Source organism: Lissotriton helveticus, chromosome 2_2, assembly GCF_964261635.1.
Source record: "Lissotriton helveticus chromosome 2_2, aLisHel1.1, whole genome shotgun sequence".
NCBI classification, from domain to species: domain Eukaryota; kingdom Metazoa; phylum Chordata; class Amphibia; order Caudata; family Salamandridae; genus Lissotriton; species Lissotriton helveticus.
Window position 1 is genome coordinate 121,553,807 of NC_136060.1, and position 22,596 is coordinate 121,576,402.

A 22,596-nucleotide genomic window follows, 5' to 3' on the forward strand; every position below is an offset into this window, starting at 1 on the left:
CATCCCCCACTCAGCTGGATGGGAACGTAGGCTGTCCTTCCCAGCATCGGCTCTGCTGGACGAAGTGTTCCGCTCAAAAGTTCAGAAGGCCATTACGGAGTACTTTGCCCTGAACACTGGTTTGGTGGCGCATTACTCTACTCTCTGGGATGCCTTCAAGGAGTTCATAAGGGGTGTTGTCATATCCAAACAGGCCGGGGTGTTGCGAGCAATACGCGGTAGCCTCGCTAAAGTGGAAGCTGAACTGGCCATGCTTGACAAATTGTCCCCCGACCCACAAGTCCAGGCCAAGTGCAATGCGCTCTTCTTGGACTTCAATGAGCATGCTGACAAGGAGGCGTCACTGCTCGGTAAATATCAGCTGGCACGGCACAACGGCGAAGGTGAGCGTCCTGGCAGGACACTGGCTCATCTAGTGGGCCCCCCAAAAGGGGCTGGGCATATCACATCCATTGTACTTGCGGACGGGACGTGTGCCACATCTGATTCAGACATTGTGGTAGAGCTAGTGGCTTACTATCGTTCCCTCTACTCCACCACGCTTCCTGACACTTTCATACAGTACCTGTCCTATCTAGAGGAAGTGACCATGGTCTGGAATCACCAAAGGCCAGGCTGATTTTTTGGCCCATCCCTTCATGTTTGAGGAAATCTCACTGGCCATAGGCAAACTCTCTGGTTCCAAAGCACTGAGCCTTGACGGTCTCACAGGAGTGTTCTACAAGGCTTACAAAGACAGCCTGGCACCTCAACTCTTGGAGGTGTTCGCTGAGGCACTGGAGTCGGGCGTTCTCCCCCATACCATGCATGAGGCAGCTATTTCCCTGCTGCTCAAACTGGGAAAGGATCCCGCACATTGTTCTTCTTACCGTCCCATATCCCTCATTACCTTTGATAATAAAGTTCCTGCCAAAAACGCTCTCATCGCACCTTTCCTTATTCATGGATCAAATTCTGTCCCCAGTACAGTCCGGCTTTATACCTCACAGTTCCACCGCCCTCAATCTTTGCACGGTATTTTCGGTCATCAGCGCATCGAACCCACCACGCCAGCTGCAATTTCACTAATAGACGTGGAGAAGGCCTTTGATTCCCTAAAGTGACCCTTCCTTATGGCATCACTCAGTAAGCTGGGCCTCCCCTTCAACTTTATTGCCCTGATTGCCTTTTTATATTCCTCCCCTACGGCCCACCCCTGGGTTAATGGCTCACGTCAGGGATGTCCCTTGTCCCGCCTCCTATTTATTATAGAGATGGATCCCTTGGTTCGTCATCTTCAGGAAAAACACTTGTTCCGCGGCTTGCAATTTCCTGCTGGCCCGCTCCTAATGTCTCTATGTGCAGATGATGTTCTGCTTTTCGTCCGTCATCCCCGCACCAATCTACAACTGTTAATTGACAAAATTGAGCATTTGGCTCAATGCCAGGTCTTAAGATTAATTGGGGGAAATCTGTACTTTTCCCCATCACTGATGTGGCAGCGGTGGATGTGACGGAATACCCCTTACAGGTAGCTCGGGAGACCACAAAGTATCTTGACAAAGGCCAGGCTATACAACAAAATTATGGGCCTGCTATTGATCATCTTACTTCTCAAGTTGAGAGATGGATACAATTGCCCCTCTCTAATGGAGGCTGTATCTCCCTTATAAAAATTAAGGTACTACCCTGATTTCTTTACTTCTTCCGCACCATACCCATTCCTCTTACCAACGCTTTTTTTGCCCACTTATCGGTCTCCTAATCTGGCTGATAAGGGCTGACCGCATGCCTAAGGTCGCTAGGGAGTCTCATTACTCTCCCATATGCAATGGGGGGTTTTGCGGTTCCGGATCCTCAGTTATACTTTCTGTTGGCGCAGGCCCAATTTGCACACTACTGGTTTCATCCGGATGCCCGGATACCCTACACCAAAACCGACAAGGAATTGGCTGCTCCGACTACTCTGGCGTCCTTACTCCCAAAGGGAATTCCTCTCGATGCTCACAACATTCAGCCTTTGGCCACCACATGCTGGGTATGGTGTAAATTGAATTGACTATTTGGGTAGGGTCCCATTTATACAACTGCTCTTCACTTGCCAATAATCCTTTTTTACCTCTTACCACTGACAAGTGGGTGCTGATACCTTTGGGTCCCTGTTCCTGGATGGCCAGACATGCAAATTGTCTGATCTGACACAGCTTTCCAGGCTCACTGGTGTGGATTCTCTTAATGTGACACAACTTCAGGGGACACTCCAAACTACTTTTTCCGCCTTCCCTGTCCCATTTGACTTTTCCCCCCACTCACTATTCTCATTCTCGTCTCCAGGTCCCATCTGGTCACAAAACTGTATAAAGCATGCCTGATGTCCTGGTGGGACGGGACAGGGGACCCGACAGCGATGGGAGGATGACATTAGACACCCATTGACTGACAAAGAATGGGCCCTTTGTCTTGTGCAAACTCACAGGGTGTCCCCCAATCATAGACATAAATTGCTTCATTTTAAATTCATCCATAGGATTTATGTGACCCCCAGTCAACTAGCTATATTTGACCCCTCTAAACATACAAACTGCCCCAAATGTAATGCCTTGGATGCTGATTTCGCTCATATGTCATGGACCTGTCCTCTTATTTTAGCTTATTGGCAGGAAGTGTTTGCTACACTGTCACAAATAATTGAAACACCCCTTGTACCCTCCCCTGAGCTGGGGTTCTTGGGAATGGTTCATGGTATTAGGCTTTGTTATCGGCGCTTTGCTGCAATAGCGTTACTGCTAGCGAAATGTGAGATTGCGGTTCTGCGGGGGGCTATTGCTCATCCAACTAAAACCGCCTTGCTTCAGAGTCTGGCTTATTGTAGCGTGCAATCTGAGATCTATGCTACACTCCAAACACCAACCTCCAGGCCCCGGGAAATTTGGTGCATCTACCGCACACACCTGCAATACACACTCCTCGCATCACAGGCTGCTCCCTCCTCACCAGTCTCCTCTAATGTAGGCTATAGTTAGGCTCCTTTCCGAGTTTTTGGACATTTATCTCCCCCTGTACACCCTCGTTACCTGCAACACTGATATAGCACATTCCTTCTAGACACCGCCCCTGCTCAACAATTTGATGCCTTTCGCTTTTCAAGTACAGGAACCCAAGCATCCATTTTTTTCTTTTCACTTCAAATGGTTTTTTGGCTATAGTTTTGTGTGTATTATTGCTTTGGAGCTTTATTGATGTAGTCTTTTAGTACTCTTTTTTTTGTTTGATATTGCACTGATTCATGAGAAATGTGGGTTATACGTCATTGGAGGTTGTTTCTCTTGATTTGTTGTCATGGACGTCTTTGTATTTTTGTTTCTAAATTTCGATAAAAACATTAAAAAAATAATAAGATGACACTTTTTATCTGCAGGGTGGTACAGTAGAGCTGGTGGTAATTGTGTTGAATAGATCATTATAAATGCACATTGGTGGGGCTCACATAGACAGGGCTCTATTCACTTCTATCTCTCATTTTCTTTATTTTTTTCTTTCCTACGACTTGAAGTGCATATTTAGCCATAGACTACGGAAAAGACTGTTTTACCTGGATACAAAGTGCCATTAATTTTCTAGATACATATGGATTCCAGTGGAGGACATTCCCTGATTTCTCAATTAGAAATCCAGGTATTCACTGCTTAAACATCACAGCAGTTACCACTCACTCTCCCAGTCTTTTCTCTATCTCGTCCTTGTCTCCAAAGAGGGAAGGAAGAACGGTGGATGATCATTTTCCTTCTCATTCACCTTCCCTAATCATTCTTGGGCTCCAAAGACCCAAGCAAGGAGAAGGGACATAAGGGGCGCCATGAAACTACTAACCACCTTCTCCTATGCCAGCTGCAAATCTGCAGAGACCTAGGCTGATGAAGAGCCAAGCCTCACTGTCAGAGTTATCACACAACTGCTGTTACTGCGTGGCAGTCTGTGCAGTGCAAGATCACTAGGAAAGTGACAGAGAGAGGATGGAAAAGGAGGCAGGACATCAAGTATTACAATTTCAAAATATATTTAGGTGGGAGTAGGGTTGTATGATGAGAGGGCAGTAGGTGCATGCACACAGGGGGGTATATATTGCACTCCCTGCATGCACCCCAGGGTGCGGAAGCACAAGGAGACCCTGTAGGACCCCCTTTGTTTCCTCTCCGCCTGGGTTTTCATGGAGGAGGAACTGCCATGAAAGCCATGGCAGAGAGGAAACTCCTAATATGCACCTGTCCTGCAACTATATTGATGCCTCCTGATTGCCGCAACACCACCAGGGAATGGCCCCTTTCCTGTTCTTTCCATCAGAGTTCGTAGTAGATCCCTTTCTTCAGGTCCCCCTTCACAGCAGCATCTTCACCCTTTGGATTACAACCCTGTTTGCTGCAAGAGTCCTCTTTGTGCCATATACCCATTGCCTGGACTGCCCACATATGGGCCAGACTCTGGCAACGGATAGATGCTATTTTTCTATATGTATCATGCATATGAGTGCGTTCAACACATATGCAGTTAAAATGTTCACACAGGGCATCGATACATATGGAAAAATAGTCACCACTGTCACAAGATCTCCACAGCCATACCACCGGCAATCATGGTAAGCACAGTGGTCTGAAGATCACCAGCGCTGAGGTCTACTGGCGGCCGTGGTATGCAGACTGCCAAACTTGTAATCAGGCCTATGGTCCAGATTGTTGGAGATGTCTACATAAGCATTGATTGAAATGGTAATATCAACCTTGCATGGGTCTGTGTGGGTAAACCTTTAAAATGCTGTGAATCCTTGCTTGTTCAAAGTTTATGATTTTATTTATGTGTAGTAATCATTTATTTTATTTTTAATGAGGTTTATGAATTTGTACTAGGTGACACTGTTTTATTTGATAGTAGGGGATATATAAAATGGATATTTGTATTCTGATATTCACCATGAACGGTGTATAGCCAAGTGAATGATTTGGGCACATTTTGAAGGTAGGTATCTTTCATCATCCATGTTTGAGAATGCCTTAGTTTTAGTACATTATCTGCTGTGGAAAATATTAGGATTTGTCTATCATTGATTAGGTTGTCAGATGACAGGAAGTGTTACTCATTATGGGCCTCATTACGATGGCGGTCAAATGAGTGTCCGACCGCCATCGCTGTGGGATTGGGACCGGCCGTCAAGTAGTCTGTAGCCCTACCCACCATGTTATGATATGACCGCCGTGTAAGTGGTCAGAAACATGCCTTATTCTATTGAAGCTTGTGCTGCAGCCCAGAAAAGGGCCGCATTAGAAAAAGGGATGCTTTTAAACATCCATACACCATGTACCAGGCACCATGTGGTGCCTGGCACACGGTTCATGGGTGTTTGGGGGGCACCACGTGCCTGCCTGGCCACATAGCGGGGGAACACGGGGAAAGGAGCCCTGCTAGGGGCCCCCAACGTTCTTTCTGACAGCCTATTCATGGTGGCCAGACCACCATGAAAAGGCTGGGGGAAATGGAAATCATAATCCCTGTGCAGGCACCACCTTCACTGTAGGGATTACTGTCCAACCACAGCCCTGACATGCTACTTGAGCCCGTTGGAGGCGGTGGTCTACCCCCCCCCCCCCTCTGCTCTCTGGCAGCCGGTATTGTAATCCGGAAATCAGACAACTGCCCTAGATGTCGGGTGGACCACCAGTAACAGCCTGTCGGTGGCGGTCCGCCCAACATCGCAATGAGTGTCAATTTGTCATTTTTAAGTGTTCAGACATTTTTATATCTTCTAGGGACAGGAGGGGTATTGTTAGTGGCTTTTTTAGATTGTTCAATTAAACATTTTAAAGTGGATATAGGTGGTAGTTGGAGTCTGATGTGTTCTGGGACTTTAGGGAATATATCTTTTAGAATTTTATTGTGGGCCCCTGGGAGCTAGTGCTTGCCTCCCTTATATCATGCAATATCTTCCTTACTTTTGTTTCTTTCACATTTGAGGGGATGTTGTGTTCCCTCACATTAATAACATCATCATCTTTTGTAGTGGCTCTCGCATAGCATGAATGAAAGTATTTTTCAGTACATTTCTAGCCCACAGTTTCCATCAATGTACTTTCTTGGTTGTAGGTGGAGGATATGTAACTTAGGGCCTTATTCCGAGTTTAGCAGTCTTTGGCTGGGACCTCCACAGCCGCAGTCCCAGGAAGACCGCCAAACCTGTAGTGCACTGGCCCACTGGATTACGACTTTAATCAAGGGAGGTCAGGCAGTGCTGCGGAGGTCTCATGGCAGTGGTATGTTAGGCTCATAGGAGAGCCTAATAAGCATACCACCGCTGTGAGAAAGCCTGCAGCACATTCCTTCATTGTGTGGCAGGCACCATCTTGTGCATGCCACACCGTGCAGGAACAAAGGTGTAATTCTAGATGGGCACAACAACATAGGCCCCCACATGCACCACCAGATAAGGCCAACAGCCCTGTTAGGGCCCACATACCTGTATGTCCACCACCCTTTTCATGGTGGGGTTCTCTCCATGAAAAGGGCGGGGGATATGCAGGTCGTAGTATGCTGGAAGGTGCTGGCTTTGACCCCACCAGCATATTCAGGCTGTTTGAAGGCCACCGCACAGCAGGACCCTTGATCCCAGCAGAGATGGGAGTCTTAAGGTGGTCCCATCTCGACACTCGTACTAGGGCGGATGGGTGTTGGTGGACGGACCGCCACCGCTGTACACGTATAAGGCCCTTAATAATTGCTTATCTTTCTGTGATGTTATAAATGTTGCTCTTTCAGTTGTTATGTTTGCAAATAGTGTAATTGTATAAAGAATTACATTTTTGAAATATTTATACGTTTGTTATTTAGAAATGAAATGATGCAACTAGTTTCCTTATCTACACATACATGTATATTCTTCCTAGATGTTTCACACTTTTTTGCTTTTCTGTTGTGGGTGCTGTAATATGGAGCAGGAGCTTTCTTTTCTGTTGGTAGAACAAAATAGCGTCAGTTTCATTTTAAATGTTTATTTGTTGTTCGTTTGCAGAGGTTGAGGTCATTAGGTTTTATTGTTTCTGGTTTTAGGGCGTTTTTCTTTTATGATTATTCACATATACTTACTTTATGTTTTTTTTCTGGTTTGTGATCAGTGATGTGTTTTCAGAAGGTTGACACTATCTCAATGATGTAGGTATTTTTTAAGCAAGTACATGTAAAGAGATAGAAGTTGTAGAGTGTTTTGTAAATTATTTTACAATTTTATTTAAAAGTGCATTTTAGTTTAACTATACATTTTACGTACTTTGCAAGGTAGTTATATATATATATATATGTATATATATATAGGAATATATATATATATCCATCAATATCTATATATAAATATCTCTCTATATATATATATATTCACTGAAAAAACCATAGGTTTCACACATGTTATAGTTAGCTGGACATTTCACTCATACAAAACCATTGAAATTTCCCCATTATAGTTATTACATCACTCATGACATGGTCAGTGACATCACTCATGACATCACTGATGACATCTCAAATGACATGATGTCACTGACCATGTCATGAGTGATGTAATATGTGACGTCATCAGCAGTGCATTGCGGGCGCGCGAGTTCTAGTTAGCTGAACTAACTATAACGGGGGAATTTCAATGGTTTTGTACGAGTGAAATGTCCAGCTAACTATAACATGTGTGAAACCTATGTTTTTTTCAGTGAATTTCTAAGTTGTTTTTTTTAAATATTTTTATTCGTTTTTGCATAAATAAGCATAATTTTTGGAAACATACACAATAGATTTTGCACAATATCTTCTCATTAGAAACAGTTTTCAGTACAAGGAAGTCACAAATACACAGTATTCTAACAATTGAGGTCAGACTTTTCACAACCCGTTGTGCGTTCATGGGCTTATTCTGAATCTGTACTATCATCTTCAGTATCTGATGGTGGATCGCTGATATTGCCTCTGTAAGTATTCCATGCACCCCCAAATTTTCTTACATTTTTTGGGGCAACCCCTGCTGCTGAACACCACCCTTTCCATAAACATGTCCGCGTCCATGTCCCCCCTCCATGCCGCTAAGCTGGGCTTCTCTGCTCTACCCCAACATTGTGCTATATTTCTTTTGCCCATCATAATACCCAATGTCGCCCAGCTCTGTCAGCTAAGGTTTTTTTAAATGCTAATTCCTAACTATAACGTGCCTGAAACCTATGTTTTTTTCAGTGAATTTGAAAGGTTTTGTAAATGATAATTTTAAAATGTATTAATTATTATATTTCTTTCTTTTAATAGTAATTTCCTACATTTTTATTATAAATACTTATATATTTTTTATTTTTGAAGTTACATTTCATATTTTTAATGTAAAATAATAACAAAAGTAAATTAAAAAAGAATGCACTTGTAGTGAAACTGCCTGGGTGAATTTGTAAGTGTTTGTTAGGGGCTGATTTACAACCCCCCTGTGCCTCTTTTACACCGCCGTTGCATCACTTTTCTGATGCAGCGGTGGTGCAAACGATGCGCCATGGTGTGTGGTATTTAGAATGTGACGTATCTGGGAGCTGCGTCACATTGTAAATCCCTGTACCAGAAGGAGACATTCCTACATGGGGGTGGGGGAGCGTTCCGGCGCAGGAACACCTCCTAAAAGTGGCTGAGTGAAAACTTTGTCACTTTTGGGCTCATGCTGTGTCAAAACCCTGCATTAGCTTGAAGCCGGTGTAAGGATTGACACAGTATTCTGAGTATAGGGCCCCCAGAGCATTGCTGGAAATGTGTTGCACTTGCAACATAATTCAAACAATGCACCACCTTTACAGCACAGATACATCACATATCTGTGCCGTTTTTGTCCCATGGTACAACGCATTGTAAATACGGCGCATCCATGGTGGAGGTGTCACGGTGCACAATAACTGGCATATTCCTGGGGATATGCCGGTTATTGCATATGTGCCCATTAGTGTTTTAATGTAGTGAATGGATTACTACATACCGATGAATGAGTCACTACAAAACTAAAACAGCAGTGACAGAGTGTTTGGTGGAAGTGTAAGGATACAAACTGGGGAATTGAAGGTATAAAAGACAAATTTGCAAGTACATAGAAGACTGCATGCATAGTCTATAGGGGTTTGAAGCAGTCTATGGCCTAAGGCCTATTTTAATGAATGAGTCCTTAGGTAGTGAGTGGATGATTACAGTTCTGTAAGGAAAGAGCCTGATTGAATTTATAACAGCCTCAGTTTTACCACAGTATATAGATAAACACATATTGCTGAATGTCTCACTATAATATTGAAACAGTAGTGTGAGAGTGTTTGGTGAAAGTGTAAAGATACAGACTGGGGAATTGAAGGTATAAAAGACAAGTTTGCCGGTGCATAGAACACTGCATGCATAGTCTATAGGTGTTTGAAGCAGTCCATGCCCTAAGGCACACTTTCCACCATGAGTACTTGGGTACTGGCTGAATGATTACAATTCTGCAAGGAGAGTGTGTGGCTGAATGTATAGCAGCTTTACTTTTACAACAGTGCATAGATAAGCATATACTGCTGTATGGTTCACTAAAATACTTAAACAGTAGTGTAAGAGTGTTTGGTGAAAGTGTAACGATACACACTGGGTAATTGAAGATATAAAAGGCAAGTTTGCTACTGTATACAACAGTGAATGCATAGTCTATAATGATTTGAAGCAGGGGTATGGGGGGCGTTCCGGCGCAGGAACACCTCCTAAAAGTGGCTGAGTGAAATATACAAGATTTCACTTTGTCACTTTTGAACTCATGCTGCGTCAAAACCCTGCACTTGCTCGAACCAGGTGAAAGGATTGACTCAGCATTGTGAGCATAGAGCCCCCAGCATTCCTAGAAATGCGTTGCACTTGCAACGCAACTTAAGCAATGCGCCGCCTTCACGGCACAGATACATCACATATCTGTACCATTTTTGCCCCATAGTGCACCACATTCTAAATACGGCACATCCATAGTGATGATGTCACAGTTCACAATCACTGGCATATCCCTGGGGATATGGCAGTTATTGTACATCTACCCATTAGTGTTATGATATAGTGAATGGATTAGTACACACTGATCAATGAGTCACTACAAAACTATAACAGGAGTGACAGAGTGTTTGCTGGAAGTGTAAGGATAGACTGGGGAATTGAACATATAAAAGGCAAGTTTGCAGGTGCATAGAAGACTGCAAGCATAGTCTATAAGAGTTTAAAACAGTCCATGGCCTAAGGCCTACTTTGCTCCATGACTGCTTAGATACTGACTGGATGATTACAGTTGTCCAAGGAGAGTGTCGAGCTGAATGTATAACTGCTTCACTTTTAAAACAGTGTATAGATAAACACATACTGCTGTATGGCTCACTACAATACTAAAATAGCAGTAGCAGAATGTTTGGAGGAAGTGAAAGATACAGACTGGGCAATTGAAAGTTTAAAAGCCAAGTTTGCAGGTGCATACAAAAAGTCATTTATTATTTATTAATCTTCCCAATGCCCGAAACGCCAGCACACCTTTCCGAGGGTAGGTTTGCGATTTACAAATGCTAACATTTTTTAAATTAAAAAGCATAATAATAACAAATATTAATCCTTTTTTTTTTCTTCTAATGATAACGATATTTTTTTATATCTTCTATTTACATGTTTTTAATCATGAAAATGCAAAGAACACATTTTACCGAGTAACACTTTGTAAACTCTCCAACGTATGTAGATAATACCTTATATGTGTTACGATCGAAATCGAAACTTTTACAGTTTGTAACTTTTCCGAACACGTGCAGAACAAAAACAGTTAAAACGTGAGCATGTGTAAACTGCAAAACGTGCCATCTAAATAGGCGGACCCACAGCTTCCTTCTGTAGACTACTAAACAATCAAAAACTATATAAACCACACCTACTGTGCAATTAGTTTCGTTTTCGCGAGTTATTTCTGAGTCACCAATCTATGTTGCAGGTTCCGTTTTCTAACATCGGATTCTCTTTTTCCGCCAACAAACATATTCCGGAGTTGTAAGTTGTTTCAATATGGCATTGGCATAGTACTTAGTTATAATTTCTGGCTATTTATCAATATTTAAACATTTATATGTAGAAAAAAATGTTATTGCATGTTTTTAGCTTTTTCTCTGTAACGTCAGCAGCTTGTTTTTAGAAACAGATAGATTATAACAAACATTGCTCCTTTTCTGGCTCCTTTCACCTTATATATAGTGAGTTTTTAAATGATAATATTGACACTGTACTACGCTTGAGAGGTGTTAGTGACCCGTCGACGCAAACGCTAAACATTTACAATCAAGGTCACCATCTTCCACTTCTTATTGTGTTTTCCCCTAGAGATCACATACTGTTAATATGTATATTATAACATTACCAGTCTTGGTAATCTTAGTGGACTTCACGATCCGTCCTCACAAAGAGTAAAGATAAGTAAGCAACGATACCGGCTTGCGGTTTTCAGTCTATTTTCCCCTTGTGATCATGTGCTGTGAGAATATATACATATTATTATTCTCACCGTCATGAACTCAGAGAAGTTTATGACCCGTCACCACGAAGATCAAACTTTTTCACCACCCGGAGAAAAGAAGTTCAGTAATAATTACCACTCGAAAGTATTTCATCATGGATGTTCTGTTAAATACATAACTTTATTTTCCTTTTCTTTTTACTGTAACAATGGTATCAATCGTTGTATTATAATAGATTGTCCTATTGCTACAGAAGAGGAATGGGAGATTTTTCAGCGCCATCTGTGATATAGCTTTCAAATATTAAAAAGTACTTGATCAGATATTTTTTTCAAGAACCATATTTTACAAAACAGCAGAACAAAAAAAATAGCTATCATGCATACTTTGTTACTTTAAATATTTAATAAACCCATATACATATAGTTAAAGACCCGGGGGTAGCGATCCCCACGCAGGGGGGACCCTTTGGGCCCCCCATTATGAAAAAAAAATTGCCCCCGGAGGCTAATTAACAATAAAGCGGGCTTCTTGTTTTTTTTCTTTTTCGCCCAAAACGCGTACCCTGCGTTTTTTAAAATCCGGCGTGATGTCGCGTACGGCGCGAAATGTTCTAATTGTTCAAAAGCATATATTTATGTATTTAATGTACATATTAAGTGAAGACATTATCTGGGATAATCATGAAAATAGTTTTTTAAAACTTTAAATAAGTGTATATTACTTTTAAAAGCAATTACGGAAATAGCGGCCGTACGTCGTAAGAGCAAAGATGGTTTGAAGAGTTATACTTTTTATAAAACAATAGAGTACTGCACGCTAAAGGAGAAAAGTCAGCACAATTATTGACCCCTCTCCCAACATTTAAAAGCCCCTATGGGAGGTGGTAAATGAATCGAGACTGAATACGTTAGTACAGCCTACTGTGCTTACGCTACCAGGAAAACACAACAACAGTACAAGGCCCAGATTTCCATTGTAGTGATTTCTTAGTTGCAGGTCTAGTTGTCAGATCGACACACACACTCCCTCATGGCTGGTATATACCCACACCACACCCATCCAGCACATTCGTCACTACACATGTGACCCTATGTATAAAAAAGATAGAGCGCACTTGCTGTACGCCCTTTTAGAGTTGTTCCCAAAGTACCGAACAAGGGGCCCACTACTACATGCGTGGCCTCTTTGGTCACTGAGTTAGTGGTGCCCGAAGCACTGAGCGGGTGAAGAACCTGCGATGATGATGATGGGAGCAGGAGTATTTCGTTAGCCATAGAGATATCAAGACTCTGCAACCATATATGAGACTTATTTGTTGGAGATCAGGACTACATCATGCAGAAGGTGTCTTATCCACGAAAAGGTGAGCAGTGAGGCTTGAGTACGCATCGGAGGGATTCAGGCTTGTAGCAGACTAGATACAAAAACGCGACTTAGTATTTTAGACGAACGCACTCCTATATAGTGTATTAATTTACATGTATACATTTTTTTCCCAATAGCAGAAACGTTTTTATTATCGCTGAATCTGGAATATTACCAATACAAACAGTTCGTAGAAATGAGAGAAGGAACGTGTATAAAAGCGTGATGTTATCTAACTGCAAATTAATATAGTAACAATTACCAATCATAACATCTTTCTTTTAATATCTTTTAGATGTAGAGCTTCACGATGGATTATGTAACAAGGACGACGGCGATGGCACAAGGTGAGCAAAGAAGCTTGTTTCCGAAAGAACGACAAGTTATCTGTGAAACGAGAGAATGTGTAGTATGCAGCAGGAGCGCAAAACACACATTGGGCTAACAGGGCTTCAGCTAGGATCAGATATCTTCCTGGGCCCACACAGAGTCGCACCCGAGTACTTCACAGGTCTTTTAAAGGCATTTTGCTTGTTAATGAGGGTTTGATGCCCCCCTCGCTTACAGCCCCTGCAGCTCCACTCTTCTTTTTGCTTGAAGTTAAGCCTCCCCCCGAAAAAAAATTCTAGTCCCCCCGATATTTTTGACTGTGGTTGCGCCTCTCGCTTCAGGCACCCCCCCCCCCGCCCCGGCGTGTGTGTCTCTCCCACATTTTAATGTCCTTTTTTCTCTCTTTCTCTTTCTTACTCTCTCACATTGTTTCTCTTTCTTTTTTAAAGTTTTGGACGCTGCTATCTCCAGTCTGCTATATACAAGCTTATCTGAGTTGAAGTGGTGAACTCTCTTGATTACTGTGAAGGCTTCTTCAACACGTAGAGCACCCTCTTTCAATCACGCCAATGGCACTAGGTGAGCAAAGATTTTGTTTCTGAAACAACAACAAATTATTTGTGAAAGGAGAGAGTGGGTTGAGGAAAAACAGCCCAAATTACAACCGATGCCCAGGCTGCTGGCACAAGACGCCTCTTAGTTCCCATTTTGATCCGTTACCAAATAAAGAGACGGGCGCTGGAAGCGGGAGTGCAAGAACAGATTTTTATTTCTCATGAGGAGAGCCTGTCATTTCGGACACGCGCACAATGTCTTCAAGAGGTGCTCTAACAAGTTTCTCTGAGGCTCCGTCTTTTATACACAGGTTTATGATGCACAAACATTCCTTATTGCAATAAAGAAACTTTGAAGTACGAAAAGGCACGTTTTGAATCCCAGCTTCAGGCCTATTCCCATGCCTGTCGCTCGGATGTCGTTTCCCTTCCCAAATGTAACATGTGATTGTAATCTTGCAGCCGGACATTCCAACAGGACACGAGGGCAAGAGGGGGTGGTCAGATCTAAGGTTGGGCAGGCGATAAGATCGGGCACTTCGGTTGGTGTATCACGTTTTGCTATGCGGGGCCAGGGGGGGGTACATCCATGAGGCTTTGTTTTATGACTTGGGACCGGGTCGAGAGGCCAGGTGTAGCCGGGGGGGGGTCATCAGAAGAGGGGAAGGGTGTTCCTGGGAGGAATGCAGGGGGTGTCGGTCAGGCAGGGGTGTCACTTTTAGAGCGGGGTCGCGCAGAGGGAGAGGGTTTTATGGCCTATGCATGAGAGAGCGGGGGTGTTCAACGGGGGGGGGCGTGCTGGGGATTTAACAAACGGGCAGAGAGGCCTTGGTGCCTAAAATGGCTGTCGTGTACGTGCGTGCATGGGCCTATGCTGGCGGGATGATGCGGTCAATGCTTCGCGGTATTCGTTCTGCTTACAGCGAGGGGTATGGTGAACACAAATGAACGCCGCTTATGTACATATACATTGTCAGTTTCCACAGTCGCCGCTTTTTAACATAAGTTAGTTAATTTCCGTGTTTATCATAACTGACGGGGTGTACATATAGCCATGTGTGGTCAATGAAATAGCGTTTGTCAATACTGGCGGATTGCCTATAACCATGTGCAGTCGATGCGATAGACGAGGTGCAATACAGATGAATTTACATTTGTCGTGATATATATATGAGTCTAGAGATCGGTATACCACTCAGTCGGAGTCAATCAAGGAAATGTTCCGACACATTATGGAACAATGTTCTGACTTTCTCTCCGGCGGTATCAATGTACAGTCAAAAGTGACCGATGAAACATTTTGAAAGCAATACAAAGTGGTTGAGGGAGGAATTCAGTTCAATACAAGCAAGTGGTCAGGGGGGGGTAGAAAGTTCAGAAAGGGGAGGGGGTCTTCGCCACAGTGTCTTTTTAGCAGCGAGCCATCACTGGTAGGCTCTAGTAGTTCGTTTTCTTCCGTTGGCGCTGTTGAGCACCGGCGGTGGAGCTATAGGTCCAGCTCGGATCCATCCTTACACGTCGCAGGGTGCGATCTGTCCTCTGCTGTTAGACCACAGTCCTGTTTCCTAACTAATCTTTTTAAGGGTGCCTCATGCTGGGCACCTGCATTTCTTTCTCCTTCCGTGGCAAACCCTATTCTACCTAAATGCTGTTCTTCTTCTCTGAGTCAAAATCCATGTGAAAAAAAGGGGGGGTTGTCGGATAATCGAGGGAAGAGAGGGCGGAGTGGGATCAGATCTTTGAGACAACCCAAGGGAGCAAAGGATAACGAGCAGGCAGGCCCATCAATCGGGCTCAAAGGGGCGGGGACTTCTGGCACGCGTGGGTCAGCAAGCAGAGGGCTTCAAGGCAGCCCTCCATCCTTTCATTTTCCGTGTTTGAGAGTGGTGCCTCGTCCCGCGTCTCGTTGCTCTGCGGCTCCACCTTTGGTCGAGGTCACATGTGCTTCATGATCTGCGGCTAGGCTGTGCGTCACGTCCGGCCCCTCGACTCCGGTGATTGTGTATCTTTGAATGGGTACAAAACAAGCTTTAGAGAACTGGCAGGAGAAGACATTTATACATTTCAATTCCGCCCCCAATCTTAAGTAGTTGGGGATACGTTCATCGGTCACGGTCAGAAGTTATCACTATGGAGTATGTATGCGGGCATTTCTACTGAGTTTGTACTAAGTCTATTTGGCGTTCATTCATGACGTATATGGAGAGAAGTCAGACTCCTATCAACTGCGTATTCCATCAAACTCGAAATCGGATCCTTCGGTAGAGACTCGTCTTTCTAACCCAAGCCCTGGCAGTCTTCTATCATCATGAGAGAGGGACAGAGGCTAAACATTCTTTTCTCGGGGAGCAACGGTTAATCAGGGTCATCAGTTATACTTCGGGATATGGAGCTGGGGTCAATCGGGAGAAACGAGGACGCTTTGGACATCCGTACTTGGGTGCAGAGAGGTGGGGCAATCTGGGCATTGGGGATTGTGTTTCTAATGAACTGAGAACAGAAGGCCACTGACATATAGTCCCCCTATAAAAAGGCCAGATTAGGGGACATCAGTCGTCTTACCTGTCCTTTCCTTCTTAGCCAATTCAAGTTCCATCATTTTACAGAAAGGAGAGGTAGTAATATGGCAAATTACAATTGTTTTAGTTTCTGTCAATTTTGCCGAACACCTTTGTGTTAAAAAACCAATTAGGCTTGTGCCGGCGGGGCACAACGTTACCACACAAAGGAAGAGGGAACAGGGGGACCCTCAGAGAGAGAGAGTCGTCCGCATTTTAAACGAACTATTCGGTACATGTACGGCATGGAGAGAGAGAGAAAGAGAGAGAGAGAAACGTGTACAATAATAGGCCATTTAGTGCGCACACAACACAGAACAGCAGGGGTCAAGTTATATAGAAACACAGGCTGAGGGACGACGTAGATCCATACATTACGTACACATGAATTCAGACGGGGGGGGAATAGTACATGTATTATATACAAGAATCCAAGACAAAACATAGAACAGTACTTGGCCAAAAAGATTTCTTCCTGCATGCTGCGCATCCTTAGTATCCTACTTAATTCATCTGGCTGCCTTTGCTGGTGGCCTCGGTTGCAAATACTTACACCTTTGTCAATTGTTCGGGAACTAACCTGGTCGGGCTAATACTCACGGTGGGATCTTCGAATCATTTTTAGCGAATGGGTATCCAGGCTGAGGCAACGGAGGGTGTCCGTCGGGAGAACAATGGGGCAGCTTTGAGTTTCATGTCTAGCAACGGTGCACGAAGGAGGTGGTAAATCTTAAACATTGACAATATTCCTAGTCTTCCAGAAGGAGGGTACTTGGGTAAACCTCACCCCGGAATATTCCTGAACCTTTTCCTATTTAGTTACCGTATGAATTTACTCATGGGTGCACGTCATTCTTGGTTGCATTATTTGGGGTGCCGGTTGGAGTCATATTTTGTCATACTGCAATAACCCACCAAGTTTCTGCTTCAGGCCACCCTCCCAGTCGCTGGGTTCAGAGAGAGAGAGACAGTCGTTTCTAAGTAAGGGAGTGCTATATCTTTGTTTGTTCGTCATGTATAGGCACCATGTTCAGACCCCTTTTCCCCATTCCATCGGCCGTTCGATCATCACTGAAGTCATACATAAAACATTTCTCTTATCAATCCAAACGTGTGCAACGTGTATTCAGTCGAGCTATACACATCAGGGCATACACGCGTGCATTCATATCACACAAATTCGTCACGTTCTCAGGGGCAGTCCCCATAGACAATATACAATTTTTCCGTGCGGAACCATGGCATGTTGCTTAGGTCTTCTCCATACTCTAGTCGACGTTCAGATGTGACCTGCAGAAAAGAAGGGAAAAAGAAGGGGTGGGGGCAGCGTTTTAAAACACATCAGCGCGCATAAACCCGAAAATGCTTTTACTTACCACATACTCGACCTATCTCCGCGGGATGCAGCCCCTTTCATCTCGGCGTTTAAGCCCAGAGGGACCGGCAGTGCGGGAGAGATAATCATTGATGGACTGTGTATTGCATAGATCGCCCAAGTGTGGTATTACGGATCGTGTGTAGGGAAGGGTCAAAACAAAGGGCAGTCAGTGTAAAGTGGGGGGTGAACTCGTGCTCTCCTTCGAGGAGGAGGGATGGTCTACAGTGGTACAGGGTCGTTTTTTGTTCATCAGGCACGGAAACTAGAGGGGCTAGGTGGCATTCCTTCGGAGTGGCTTAGGGGCATCTGAAACAATTTCCCTGATACATGTGGCACATAAAGTAAAGGCTAAATACCGGGACCTTTATCGATTGCTTTACATTGCACAAAAATAAAAATATATTAAAAAAAACACACACACAACAAACCTGGACCATTCACATTTGCAATATTTCTGTGTACTTTGCTTTTTAACCTTTAAGTAATCGAGTTGCTTCATTTCACCTGTATTTTACTTATATCGGAAACAGTGGCCATTTATTCGAAACTTACCAATCTAAGCGCTACAACTATGTTTGCTTTTAAAAAAAAAAACTTTATTTAAAAATGTTGGCGTACAAATACGGGCCTACAACCACGTGGGCCAGCCACGGAGCAGACTGGAACTGTACATGAGGGGATATTTATTTGAGGAAAACGTAACAGAGTCGGTGGTCGTTGATTTCATAAAGGTGCGACAAGTGCAATAAAATCATATCGAAAATTCATTGTGGGCAAGTACCATAAGTGTCGAAAATTCGAACTTTCAATAATACGGTAATCAATGACGCGTCAGAACTTAATATCAATTCATTGTCCGAATGTTCAATCAGTACCCATCCCCTCCCGCCATGCGCTTCAAAAACTGCATACATATCTCATGATATCAAGGCTGAGCAACCGGAACACAACAGGGAGTTGCGAGTTTCATTTGTACCGGCGCCATTTTGGGTGAGGTCAGGCAGGTCCAAGTATAGTCAAAATGTCTCCACCAACTGGTGGTTGGACCAGAGCCTCTTTCGGCAGTCCAAAAGTTTCGTTAAAAGGCAACAGAAGGGGCCGTCGACATGAACCATCAGTCAAAGGGGGGAGGGAGGCAACAATATTTCCTACCGGGTCATACTGGCGTTTCCACCGGAACTGATCAAATTGGTAGTCTGCAGGATTTTGGTCATTCAAACTGAGGCTGGCGCCAGCATGAGAGCGCCGACGTCTCGTGGCTACGTCTTGGTCGTTCCGCGGGCAATCATGGCAGTCATTCCCCATCGGGGGGGGCGTTGTTGCACCGCAAGAGTGGACGAACCCTTGTCGGGTGAGTGGAGCGTTGGGGGTGCAGCCGAGGGGCCTCCACCTGGGGAGGTGGGAGAGGCTCGTCCGCACCGCCTCTCCCTCCCAGTGCACCCCACGCCGTCTCCTGGCGTTGACATTCGTGATGGCCGGACCAGGCGATGAGAGAGGGGGGGTCGGGGGCATAAGCAAGACATCCCCCCCCCGTGGCCTGCAAGGCGCCAGAAGAGGAGGATGGGAAGACCAGTACATCCCGGGCCATCCACCCCACGACCTCTCCGGCCGATGGCGGCCAGCCGGGCCCCGCCCTGCACGTGTCGAGGCCTCGTCTTCCGGATGGGCGTAACCGTGGACCTGTTGCACTTCGGGAGCTTCCGGAATGGGGGTAGGTATCTGCTGACTTGTATCTATCTTATGTTACCGGTATTGGGCGTGGCGGGCGGTGGGACAGACATGTTTGGAGCAGTGAGGGGCGGCGGAGCCTAGCTACCTCGTGGCTGCCGTGATGTCAAGCTTGGCTTCTCTCACCACTTTCATGTTTCTTATTGCGGGCTATTTCTAACGTTTCTTATTTCTAGCGAAGTCAAAAAACTCATCAGTCGCCTACTGATTTTGCTCGATTTCTTTTTCCTTCCTTTTCTAGTGTGTTTCTGCGCTAAAGTTTCTGTTAAAAGGATACGGTGGTTACTTCGTATTTTACATATGTCCTTTTTATTAGGGGCGCCCTCCGGTTGAGCCAGATGATCTACCTCTAATAAATGGTCCGGGTGGAACTAGTTTACCAATCAGTGGGGAGTAGATAGGCATGACAGATTACAACGGGGGACAAAGGTCCGCATTACCTACCCTTCACTACTTGCAAAGACTCGACAGAATATTTCTATTCCACGTTATTTGCAAACAGAGAATACCTCAAAAGAACTATTCCTTGAACAATAAATGTCCAGACAATCAATCAATCAGTGGGGAGAAAAACAGGCATGACGGATTACAACGGGGGACAAAAGTCCGCATTACCTATCCTTCGCTATCTGCAAAGGGAGACAGAATATTCCTATTCTTCTCTGTTTGTAGACAGGGAATATCTCAAAAGAGCGATAATCGATAAAAATCGATTACAAACAATCAGTGGGGAGAAAGATAGGCATGACGGATTACAATGGGGGACAAAAGTCTGCATTACCTACCCTTCACTATCTGCAAAGGGAGACAGAATATTCCTATTCTTCCCCGTTTGTAGACAGCGAATGTCTCAAAGAGCAACAAAGCAACCAATCAATCAGTGGGGAGAAAAATAGGCATGACGGATTACAACGGGGGACAAAAGTCCGCATTACCTATCCTTCACTATTTGCAAAGAGAGAGGAACGTTCCTATTCGTCGCTGTTTGCAAACAGAGAATGTCTCAAAGAGAACCAATACTTCAAGTAGCAACCAAGGCTAAATGAACCAATCAATTAACAATACCAGTATTTAAATACCGATTCCAATATAAACAATCAATCATTCAATCAATCAGATGGATAAAGTCATCCTATCAATCAGACGTAAAGACGTCCTACTTAACCTTACCCGGACCGGACCGTGTGGACAGTTCTTCGCCTTCCCTTTCCAGCGCCCGATCGTTCTCTTACTCCATGTTTTTACCGCAGCATTCCTGTGGGATCCCAGTCAGGACAGTAGGTCGCTTGAGAGAGGTCCGTTCGTAATCGGTGAAGTTCATTCAATCGGCAGCCGGACGAGGGCCCTCTCAAGGCAGGTATACTCCAATCGTTCAGATGTTCACCCCATCGTCTGGACCTCTCTTACCGGACCTTATGTCGCTGATGGGCCCCGCGTTGGGATGCCAATTGAGGAAAAACAGCCCAAATTACAACCGATGCCCAGGCTGCTGGCACAAGACGCCTCTTAGTTCCCATTTTGATCCGTTACCAAATAAAGAGACGGGCGCTGGAAGCGGGAGTGCAAGAACAGATTTTTATTTCTCATGAAGAGAGCCTGTCATTTCGGACATGCGCACAATGTCTTCAAGAGGTGCTCTAACAAGTTTCTCTGAGGCTCCGTCTTTTATACACAGGTTTATGATGCACAAACATTCCTTATTGCAATAAAGAAACTTTGAAGTACGAAAAGGCACATTTGGAATCCCAGCTTCAGGCCTATTCCCATGCCTGTCGCTCGGATGTCGTTTCCCCTCCCAAATGTAACATGTGATTGTAATCTTGCAGCCGGACATTCCAACAGGACACGAGGGCAAGAGGGGGTGGTCAGATCTAAGGTTGGGCAGGCGATAAGATCGGGCACTTCGGTTGGTGTATCACGTTTTGCTATGCGGGGCCAGGGGGGGTACATCCATGAGGCTTTGTTTTATGACTTGGGACCGGGTCGAGAGGCCAGGTGTAGCCGGGGGGGGGGGGTCATCAGAAGAGGGGAAGGGTGTTCCTGGGAGGAATGCAGGGGGTGTCGGTCAGGCAGGGGTGTCACTTTTAGAGCGGGGTCGCGCAGAGGGAGAGGGTTTTATGGCCTATGCATGAGAGAGCGGGGGTGTTCAACGGGGGGGGGGGCGTGCTGGGGATTTAACAAACGGGCAGAGAGGCCTTGGTGCCTAAAATGGCTGTCGTGTACGTGCGTGCATGGGCCTATGCTGGCGGGATGATGCGGTCAATGCTTCGCGGTATTCGTTCTGCTTACAGCGAGGGGTATGGTGAACACAAATGAACGCCGCTTATGTACATATACATTGTCATTTTCCACAGGGTAGTGTGCAGCACCTTGACTGTGTAGAAATGTATAATTACCTCCGAGCAGTAACAACAGATAGGTTACAACAGTCTGAGAAACAGATCTACAAGCTTATTGCACCACTTTTGTGTCACTTTTAACATGGGAAAAGTGGCGGAAGGAGCGTGTAAATCTGCGTCTGACTTTTCAAGAAAAAATCACAACTCCAGACTCTGCGAGACAGTTTTAATGTTGTTTTCTCTCTCTTTCTCTCTCTCACTCTCTGTGACGTAATTTCTATTTCTCTTTTAAAGTTATGGACACTGCAGTCTACTTTGACGTGTAGAAGCAGAGTTGAATTGAAGTTGTGAACTCCGGTGGCCGCAGTGTTTGGCCGAAGTGTTTATACAAGGTAAGCACAGCGGCCTAGATATACAATGCCTCCATTGCTATGCATTAGAAATAAGTTGACGTATTTACAATCCCGTTGTGCCACTTTTGTGTCAGTAATGCAGTAGGCACTACCATATAGACACCACTTGAATGCTTGACTATAACAGAAGTGAAATGTACTAGGCACACTGCACACGTAAAATCGTAGTGTTACCTTCACTTGTAATGCTTCACCTTATTTAGTCACATCTACATAACTTTAAACTCTTTCTTTCTTTTTTGTTTTGCAGATTACCTACCCAACGTCTTTTGGAGTCCACATCACAATTTGTTTATAACACTGTTTTATTAAAGTAATTTTTCTAGTTGTTTATTACATTAACTTTATGTTACGTTTACAGTTATTGTTGTTTTAATAAAAGTTAATAAAAAAAACTATATACTCGTTT